The sequence below is a fragment of the Falco punctatus genome (genome assembly GCF_963210335.1).
Source record: "Falco punctatus genome assembly, chromosome: 7".
Classification (NCBI taxonomy): domain Eukaryota; kingdom Metazoa; phylum Chordata; class Aves; order Falconiformes; family Falconidae; genus Falco; species Falco punctatus.
The window spans coordinates 53,973,896-53,984,138 of NC_137587.1; the positions used below are offsets into that span (position 1 = coordinate 53,973,896).

Below are 10,243 nucleotides of genomic sequence, written 5' to 3' on the forward strand. Positions count from 1 at the left end.
AGATGTATATGTGTACAGCACTAGTATGATGTTAGGTGTTGGGCTTTGAGCTGTTGTGGTGGTTCGGGCATGCACTTTTGATTGTTCAGGTTTTTGACTTTTACTGCAGATGTCTTGGTATCTGAACTGGAAAATACTTAATTTGCCAAGTGCAAGCCGTGTTCTTGAGGCATATTGAAGGAGTGCTTTCATTAAACCCGATCTTAAAGGTCATTTCGTGGTACTCAAAAGCATGTGCATACTTTTTGAGTTGGAGTATTTGGTTTTTATTTCAGTGTTTGGGAAGAACTTGATTTGTCTGTTTATCAATCCTGAAAGAATCTGTTTTCCTGTACAGCACCCCCAACTGTAATAACTATGTACTTAAAGGGAAACGTGCAAAAGTGTAACAGTACTTGAAAACCAGTCATACTTCTAGCACAGATACTTAAATTGAGGGATTTCAAATTTGGAGAGATTAATTGCAGAAAGGATATAAAGCTGCAAAACCACTCATCCTTGCTTTCTGAACACTAGCTGTCTGCATAGTTTGAGTTAATAAATAATTCTACAGTATCTTCTGGTAAAGCCAGTGAAACAGGGATTTTGCGTAATTGTTTCTGCTATCTTGCTATTGGCACTTAGAAATTGTTATCTAAATATAGATCATGTGTTTGAACAAACTAGTGACAGGATGTGACCATCTAGGGGGAAAAGACTAATGAGTCACGGGAGTCCATCATTGTATGGACTTGTGTCATATTTAATTCTGTAATTTTTTGTTGATTTTTGTCAGAATTAGTACAGTTTTTATGGAAGCAAGTTAGATTGACACCGTACCTTTGTCAGGAAACTTCTGATACCTTTCCTACTGTAATTTGAATTAAAGATTTGGGTGCTGTGGAAACTGATATATTACAAAGTATGTTTTTTACGTATAGCTTCTATACCATGTAACATCCTGCTGACACTGTTCTTGTGTAAACTTGATTAGTTCCAGAATTCTGAACTGCTTTAATCCATGAAAACAAGTACTTGACTTCACCAATTAAAATGCAATAGTCCCAATAAGAACAGAATTACTTCAGCTAGATTTATTTTTTTTTCAGTTAAAACCTGTTCCTTATGCACAGTTGTGTTTCCAGGACCTGATGCTGTATTGTTGGTAGCCTCCAAAACCTTTTTTGGTGCTTCCCCTCAGCTTTAAATATACGCTGGGAGCTACTATATTGGTTGTTAATTGCTAGATTCGGCAAACCAAAGATTCCTACAAAAATATTCTGGTCTTTGCAGTGGAAAAGTAAAAATAACTTCTCAGGGTAGGGCAATTGGGATGTTTTGAGGGTATCCTGGCTGTTCGTTGTGTAACCTGCAAGACCTGAACAGCCTGGGGTAAGGTGACTTTTTGGAATCACTTGGCCCCAGTGGAAGGGCAGTAGCTGAAACCTGTGGAGACCTCTGTGGCAACGTGTGTAGATCTCTCCTGAAGCGTATCTGAACTGTTAGCCGTTTATTGCTCTGCAGCGGCTGTTGGCTTTGCAAAGCATCTCTTCCCGTAGCCGGGAGTTCCTAATTACGGACGCTTGAAGCCCACATTTGCTAGCTGCGTTAGTAAGGGGTAACGTTAGCACACTGTGTGTGTGTGTCAGGAGGGACATTTTTCTCCCAGCTAAGTGATGTGACTCTGCAGGCCCCTCAGGGCTCACGTTTGATGGCCAGTGTCACATCCCGCTGGGCAGCGGTCGAAGGCAGAGTCCCTGCAGGAGACACCTTACGGACCCCTGTAAGGACCCACGTCCTGTTGGGTGGTGATCCTCGGCCGTAGGAACAGGTGTCAGCAAACAGGCTTTGCTCTTGGAGTTGGAGCTACTTCTGCAGACTATGCTATCAGTTACAGGGTTTTTAAAGATGAATTAGGCTTTACACAGGGGAAAAAGGTGAACTTGAATGTTGCTGGTAGCAAACAGAGGTCCTTTTGTGCCACTGCTGATGTCTACAGAGGTCTGATTTGAGATTTGGCCTTTAATGAGCAAAAACTTGAGTTGTGTTTAAAGCAGGGTTGGGGTGGGTGGGAAGGGGAATGACCTCATTGCAGGAGAGGCCGCTGCTTTTGCTATTTTACTTTTTCTCACTTGTGTTTTGTCAGTGTTGGGTTGCAACCACAGTGTTCAAGGCACGATTGTTTTCAGGTGAGGGGGTAGGGACAGGTCTTCAGCGGAGCGAGTTGGATGAGGAACGTGGTGCCTAACCAAGTGGAGGAGGACTGGAGGTGCCTGCGTACCCAATACGGGGAACTTGAGATCTGTGTTGAATACCTGTTTCTAGCAACCAAGTCTGGTTTCTTCAGCAGCTTAGGTATTTGCTGTAAGGCAAGAGTGACAGTTGTGGACACTATATAATAATTTATACCTGCATGGCAGTGAAGGACTAGACCCGGTGTACTGAAGAAAAATAAGAATTTGCCCAGTTTGATATTTGCTTGAAATAACAGTTAAATCAGCATGTGTGATGCTCTGTGGTTAATGAAACTTTTGATACAACTGAAATGGGTTCTGTTGTTTAAAAAGGTACATACAGTAATGGAGACTAATCTGTACTAGCTTAAAGCTGCCTTCAGAGACACAGGTGTGTATTCTGCACAGAATGTGCTCCAGCCTCCACGGACCTTGGCCTCGGTCTCAGGAATAATTAATGAAGTGTGCAAGCCTCACGTGAGGCTACAAGTTGGTTAAACTTGAGCAGCCCACAGTAGCAGAGAACGGATTAATTATTTCACGTAGATGGTGCAATTGTTAACTGACAGTTTTAACACTGAAACGCATACTTGGTTTTCCAGTTCTAGTGTCCGTTACCCAGCTGACTGCTCAGTCGGTCTGGAAGCTGTTCCCATGAGTGCTGTTCTTTAAGGCTTTTCTGGTGATAAATAGGAATTCTGGTTCCAGGGCTCCTAATGCCTGACATACCAGCACGCCCAGTCCACAGAGACCCGATGTTGATGTGCCGAGTAAGTTCATGACCAGCCGTGGTTTCTTCCTGTAGTTTACTTTGTGTTTTTATTCTTGGTTCATTCTAGGAACACTTGAGGGGGAGCGGAACAGCGGCTGCTTGCTCCCATGTTTGGTCGTGGTCTAGACCATGAAAATGAACATTCTTCCTCACTGAGGGGGGTGATAGGGTGTTTCTGGACAATCTGACCTGCCTCAAACCATGGTTTAATCTTGGCAGGGTCACATTGGTTCTATTTTCTTTGTAGCTGTGTACAGTGCAGTTTTCTACGTGGAGTTGCAGTGATATTAAGCAGTTGGGTGGCACTAACGGGGTGGGTTAAGGTAAGTGGGCCTGCAACTAATAATAAAAGCTTGTCTTTACATAGTTACAAGTCATTCTACAGCAGAACTTCCATTTGTCTATACATCTTAATTTATAATGCACCACTACTAAGAACTGGAATTAGTGGAGGCTACAAAGTACTTCCAGTGAAATGAACACTCAGCCTTTAATTGCTGATAGTGGAAGAGGAAAGAATGTCAGTGGCACCTCCTAGCTTGCTCCTTGATGTTTGGGTTTTTTTTTTTCTTGAGACCTGTACTTGGGTGGGCTCGTGTTCCAAACCCTAAACCTGCTTTCTTAAACAGTCACTATTAAAGGCTTTTTGAAGGAAGCAAATACAGTGTACTTCAGAAAAGCATTGTAATCACTAAAAATGTACTCCCTGCTGAAATAGCTGGCTTACCTGCTCCCGTGCAATTCACCAATAAAAATACAAAGCAATTCTGTGACAGCAGATTTTGATCTTCAGTTAAAAGTCCTGAGCTTGACCTCTTCTTGTTCTTAAGAATTGCAATCAGACTAAATATAAAGTTTAGCTGCATGGATCAGACTGCCCAAAATTAAACCATTATGGATACGGTCTTGACAGAGCTCAAAGCTTCCAATTCTGGATAAGAAAGGAATGCATGAAACCCAGCCAGAAGAGCATAATGCAATACAAAATCCTAAATACCTGTTTCAGTGACATAGGCTAAGTTTATAAGACTTAAACAACTTTTTTCCCAGTCCTGAAAGTTTCTTTTGTGGAAAGAAATTTAAGAGCTGTTTATTCTGCAAACAGCCTTGACGGTGTGAAAGATGACAGGTGCTGAAGCAAGTTTATTTGGGCTGCACTGACAGTACAGCCTGTACCCTTAGCGTATGGGCAGATGCCTCATAATCTTTTGCCATCACTGAGGATGTTCTGATGAATCTGTTCTGAAGGTAGTAGTTTGGATGTAATGGAGAGGCATGTTGTTACCACAATTAATGAATTAGTCATGAATAGCTATTTAGTCTGACACACCTCGAGAGCGTTCACCTACTGAAATCAGGGTTTCTTTTGTTTGGATAATTTCTTAATGATACAGGCTGAGGCGTTTTTGCACCTGAGGCCATTAGGTAATTTTTTCGCTTGACTTGTCCAATACATGGGTCTTTTCTCAGACTGGAATACATTTAAAATTGAACAAGCAGTTAGCAATCTTGTCCTTCTACTATATAGTAGGATTTTTCTTTGTGCTGAGTGTGGCTGGACCCTAGCCTGGGATTGCAAGGACAAAGCAGGCTGAACTGCTCCCATCAGTTCCGTTGTAACCTGCCTGTGGTGGTTTGTGCTGGATCTCAGATACTCAAGAACAGTTAAAAAGCTCCTAACTTAGTATGAGAAAAAAGAGATTTTTTCAAATCAGAAATACCAGTGGTAACTGCTGTTCTAGAACGGACTGAAGACTTTGGGGAGTTCCTCCTAGCCTGCACTTCAAAATACGTGTTGAGTCAGTAATTGGGATGTTGACTACCTGTAGTTGTGAGGTGGCTGCAGTTGTGAATTTTACATCTGAAGCAGGCAGTGTTTTGGAAGAATATCCATTTTTATTTCAAAATTATTTTACCTGGGGACTACAATTAGATCTTAAAGTTAGAAGTCAAGGTCGGTTGATTGTGGGCTTTTTTGTGTCTTCTGGTCCATCCTCGCTAAACACCCCCACCCCACCCCCAGCTTAAAGTATTTTGTCTTCTGCTCTTTACAGATGCAGAGTAGTAGGCTAACTATAAAATACTAATCCTGTTGCTGTTTGCTCATGGCGAGTGCAGGTGTACAAACAAGAAAAGAAAAAACAAAGGGGAAGTTACTATCATCTGATTGCCAAAACAAAAAAGCACCAATTCAGTAGCTAAAATTATGTTCAAGCTGGTAACAGGATATAGTGAACAATGAAGAATGTTTTTTAAGTTCTGTAGCTAAATATGTCCTTTTAGGGCTTGTTTTGCAATTGTTCTTGACCAATTGAAACTCTTGCAGTGAGTATAAGTCTGCCTCATTTAAATGAACCCTTTTTTTTTCCCTCCCCCGTGACATCTCAATGAGATGCCTAATTTGTTTTTTGTTCTTGGTATTTTTATATAGTCAAGAAGTAAACCTATTCGATTTTTTGAAAGTTTTTTTAAGTTGGGGCAAGTCAGGACATCTAAGTATTAGAAGTGGCAGGTGGAGGAGTGCTTTTATGTTGTTCTGTGGGTTTTTCAGCTGTAATAAAACATACTATTTACCCCTTTATTCTTTTTCCTGTCTTCCAGTCTCTGGTGTGACAGTGTGTGAGAACCTCACTGAAGTACCAAAGCTATGCAGAGCCTTTGTGATGACTCTGTGAATGTTGTCTTGTTCTGGTGCTATTTTAATAAGGGATTACTGGGGAATATATATGAGGGGTATACTCCTAACAGCTGCCACAGTCTCTGTGTTGTGGAGCTCTCCTAGGAGCCTAAATAATCTATAGTGTGTGAGGAATGCTCAACTGGTTTTGACAGAAAATGTATCCAAACTACATCATGCCCTCTGTGATGGAAGTATGACTTGGTCCGCAATAGGCTGAGTCACAGATGCTGCTTTCTCAAATGGAAAAAAGAATAAGGGGAATAAATCTGAGGGGGAGTGGTGGGGATGGTCCAGGTTGGCAAGGTGGTGGGAGCCTAGTCTGATCCAGGCAGGCTGCTTCCAGTTTCAATGGGAAATTCTACTCTTTCAGTTCCACCTTTAGTACTCTTTCCATCTGTTTATAAGCCTTCAGTATTGCTGATGAAACTAGTTCAGTCTAACATCTTCTCTGACTTCTAACCTTGTACAGGAAACCTGTCCTTGTCCTCATTTCCATTGATCAGCTGTGTGACTTTGAAATACTTTGCCCAACTCTGTGGTCTTACCTCTTGGCTTCTGCAGTTGTCTTCTACATCCTGAACTTTCAGCAAACCTTTACAGATGTCCTCTGTCTTCAGCTGCAAATCCTAAAGGGCATGCTCTGCTTTGTTACAGTCTTCCAGTGTGAGGGGTTTTTTTGTGTGTGTTTGTCCCTTAGATGTCATCTGTAATGGTATGTAATGTGATGTATAAGTTATGGTTATAAATAAGTTTAACCTTGCCCAGACAGCTGTTCTTAAATGGTGTGTGTAAACAGTAGAACATTTTTCTGATCCCTTTTAAACTGCAGATTTATATGGTAGCACGTACTGAAGAGAAACTTGCAATGCAATGTGTTGTATAAAGGCAAAGAAGTTCTATTTAGTACTCTGCAATAAGGTGATGGAGATGAAAATAGATGTACAAGTGTTATGTCCTTTCATAAAGGTGGCTATAGGAATAAGTCATGTTATTGCTTACATTTCTGTATATGAAATGTGACTTTAACAGTAGGCTAAAAATTCATTATCTTCAGAATACTCCTTACTGCTACAGGGTGTTGGAGAATTTTTAAGAATGCAGTGAACTACATACGCTACTCAGTTTGTGCATTAGCACTGAATTGGCAAAACACCACTAGGCATAAATCTCTAATGGGTATCTGTGGAATAATTGGTGATAGATACTGCCTGTATGCCACAGATCACAAGTATGTGTTAAAACACACAGGAAAGCCCTTCTGTCATGCTAGCTATTACTGTATGATTTAATATGCAGGTATTTTTTCTAAGCTGCTGTCAACACTACCTAAAAGCAGTACAGCTACTTTAGAACTGGACTCCAGAGTAGAAAAAAACTATTCTGGCACAATGTGCCATGGCACCTTTAATCACTACAAATAACTGAAACCTCTTTGACACTTGATTTGAAAGATTTTGTCCCTTTCCATAGCCCTGCTGCTGAATCAGTGAGCCATTGCTGACTCATGGATGACTACATTGCTGGTCTTGCAAAGCCCAGGTCTCTAAGACAGCCCGCTGCACTCAGATGCAAACGCTGTCAATCAACCCTTCTTCAACACTGAGATTTGACAGGAGCAAACTGCGGAGCAAGACAGCTGCAGGCTGCCTCCTGTGCTTTCTTACCGTGTGCCAGTGGGAACAAAATCATTCTGGCAGTCAGACATTGCACAAGGCGTATGCAGATGTGCTTCTAATAGCTTAATTCTTGAATCTACAGATGTTAAGAGGTGCTTTCATTAACTGGGTGAAGCATGCTTACCTGCACTGTGTAGTTCTTCATATGGTTGCTCAGATGAACGTTTTGTGGGGGAAGGAAAAAGGCACAGGCGGAGGAGCACTGGGGTGGTTAAAGATCACATGCCTGATGTGTGATGTATTTTTCCACTATTGCTTCACTAGATGATACATAGAACCGTGCTTGTTAAAGGAGCCTGGTAGAAAACAAGCTTTTCTCGGTTAATATACTTCAGATAAGCCAAAGCATGTAATGGCATTGGCAGGAGCTTTGAGAGTAGGAGTGTGAATGGCAAACCTACATCACCTTACAGCTTCAAATCCCACCTCCCTTGCTGAAATGGTTAACTCATTCCATGCCTTGTGCCTTTACCCCCTTCTCCATCACGTACTTTGAATCCCATACAGGCTGGCATACAGCCCGAAGTGACCTGGGTGGGGGTAGATGGCCACCCCTTAGAACAGCACCACTATACTCAGTAGCGTTAGAAGCAGGAGGTGATGTGGCTGTGGACTGTGTACTCTTTGCCTAATTTTACTCCTGGTCTACAACTACTTGTAAATGCTACAGCAATGTGAGGAAATGTTAATGTCAAAACCTAACAGTTTTTCACTAAATTGAAGTGAAATCCATAGACATCTGAAATGATAGAATGAGATGTTTATGGTGTTACATATAAAACTTAAAGGTTTAATAGGCAACTGTAAAGTGGGTTATTCATCTACATATTTTAAAACTGAACTAGACGAGGCATTCTAGCACGCACAGTCTTGTAGATATGTGTTTCTGCAAATGCAATACAACCTATGAGGCATTTTGTATTGCTCATATTAAACAATTGACAAATTTTACTAAAGAACAGTTTCTACTAGTGTTTCTTTTTTTTTATTTTGAAAAACCTAAAGAAAAAACCCTGAGGCTTTCCTTAATTAACATAGGTGATTCTAATAGCTTCTGTTAACTGGATACATTAACAATGAAGTAAGTCTGAAATACTAAAAACCTTGTTCTTGATAGCAAAATAGTAAAGACTTGCAGATTTGTTCAGTTACTGGCAGCCTTTATACCTTGCTTGTTAAAAACCTAAATTGTTTGTGTAATGAGTTACTCTGGTCTTGTTGGGTTTGGTCTTACTGGACTTAGTTTTGTTGATACTCTTTTGTGTGTGTGTTTGTGAAAGGTTACCTTGGAGGGTGTTAGCTCTAATTCCTTAAGCAATGAAACGTGTCCTGCATTTCAGTGTAGCAGATTAGATGGAATCTGTAACTTAAGGTTTCAGCTAGTCTTCCAAAATCTGAAATGTGCAGACGAGGAAAATTTGAGATTAGCATCTTCTCTTCCTTTTTTTTAATTTTTATTAAAAAAAAATATCTGTAAAAATCAATAGGCTCCCTCAGAATTGGCTTTCCTTACAGTCCTGCAGGGACAAACATTGAAAACTGGCCTGGATACTTTCTGCAGAAGCAGTGGTGGATGGCTTTCTTTCAACAAAACCTAATTAGGCATAAATAAACCTGGCAGAATAGTTATTACACATACCTGGGTATTTCATGGTTCTTTGTTCTTTTTTTAATTATGTATCCATAATTAGAAGAATTTTGGTTTTGAAAGCCTCAATGAGTTTCAGTATTCTAGGTGTTGAATAATTCATGCTTAACTTTGTTTAGACATTGTTTATGGCACCAAACCACCTCAACCAACTGATTAACGAAAGACTTTACCACGTTCTTTTATTCACAGTTATCCTCTGGTAAATAACAAGGTTTAGGCACTACTATCTTGGCAAAATCTTAGCTGTGTTTATGTCAAGACTGTGCTGGTCTCAGCATTGCATTATGAAGGCTCCAAATATTTTCTGCTTCTGGATTATTTTTTTAAATTCCATGTAAAAATGTTTCGACACACTTTCTTTCCAGCTTCACTTTTTCTTTTTTGCAAGGGCTGTTTTCTTTGGGTTTATGTTTGTGTGGATGCTATGGCCAAGTACAAACAGCTTGACTACAAAATGAGCTGTGCCGGGAGTGTGTCCTTAGGTTTATTTATAGAGGTTAAAGTGATGTCTGCCCTAAGGATTTCTGAGCACTGACTTCTCCAGACTGTGCTAGAGTGGTGGTTCATGGAAGTATCAAGAATAGCTTAGTTCTCTCTGTAAATAATTATCAAATCTGGTAACTGACACTGGTCACAAAGAATTCTCTGGGATTATGTAGAGGAAAAAAAAAATCTCACCTGAAATTGCTTGAAGAACTTGCCTGTAAATTCATATCTGAATTTTTTTCAGAGGAAGAAAATAGGTGTTTATGAAATAGTCTGATAAATGTGGAAGCACGCTGCATCAGTGCCATGGCATCTTCACATGTATTCAGACATTGTAGATCAGTGCTCCAAAAGTCTGTGGCATTGACTTGGTCATCTAAGAATCTCATATAGTGGCATTGTCATGAAATACAGGGAAAGCGCCAAATACGCCCTAGTAAAGAAAGGACACTAGCTGTGGCCTGCAGACCGTGGCAGTGTTTTTGTTGCTGCACACGTCTAGCTTTCCGAAGTAGCAGAAGGTTGAAAGTCTGGCTTGCTGCTTGGCCAGGGCTTGGAGCTGCCTCTTCTGAATGTACTCAGGAGCCAGCTGAGCTGTGGGTATCTGCTGCTTCAGACACCAGAGGCCAGCTGGGACAGGAATGACTATTGCTCACGGGAAAACGGGACAAAACCAGGCAGCTGTGTGGTAGCACAACTAGAGATTCATCTCGGAGAGTATGAAAATGGAGTAAAGCTTTTTGTCCATTCCAGCAATGGCAGTGA

General features: G+C 40.8%; 1 protein-coding gene across 2 annotated transcripts in view; it reads left to right on the forward strand.

The window, feature by feature from the left end:
* Positions 1–10,243, forward strand: part of MYO1E (myosin IE) — a 90,224-nt gene that overhangs the window by 5,187 nt on the left and 74,794 nt on the right. The gene's annotated exons all lie outside the window — the stretch shown is intronic.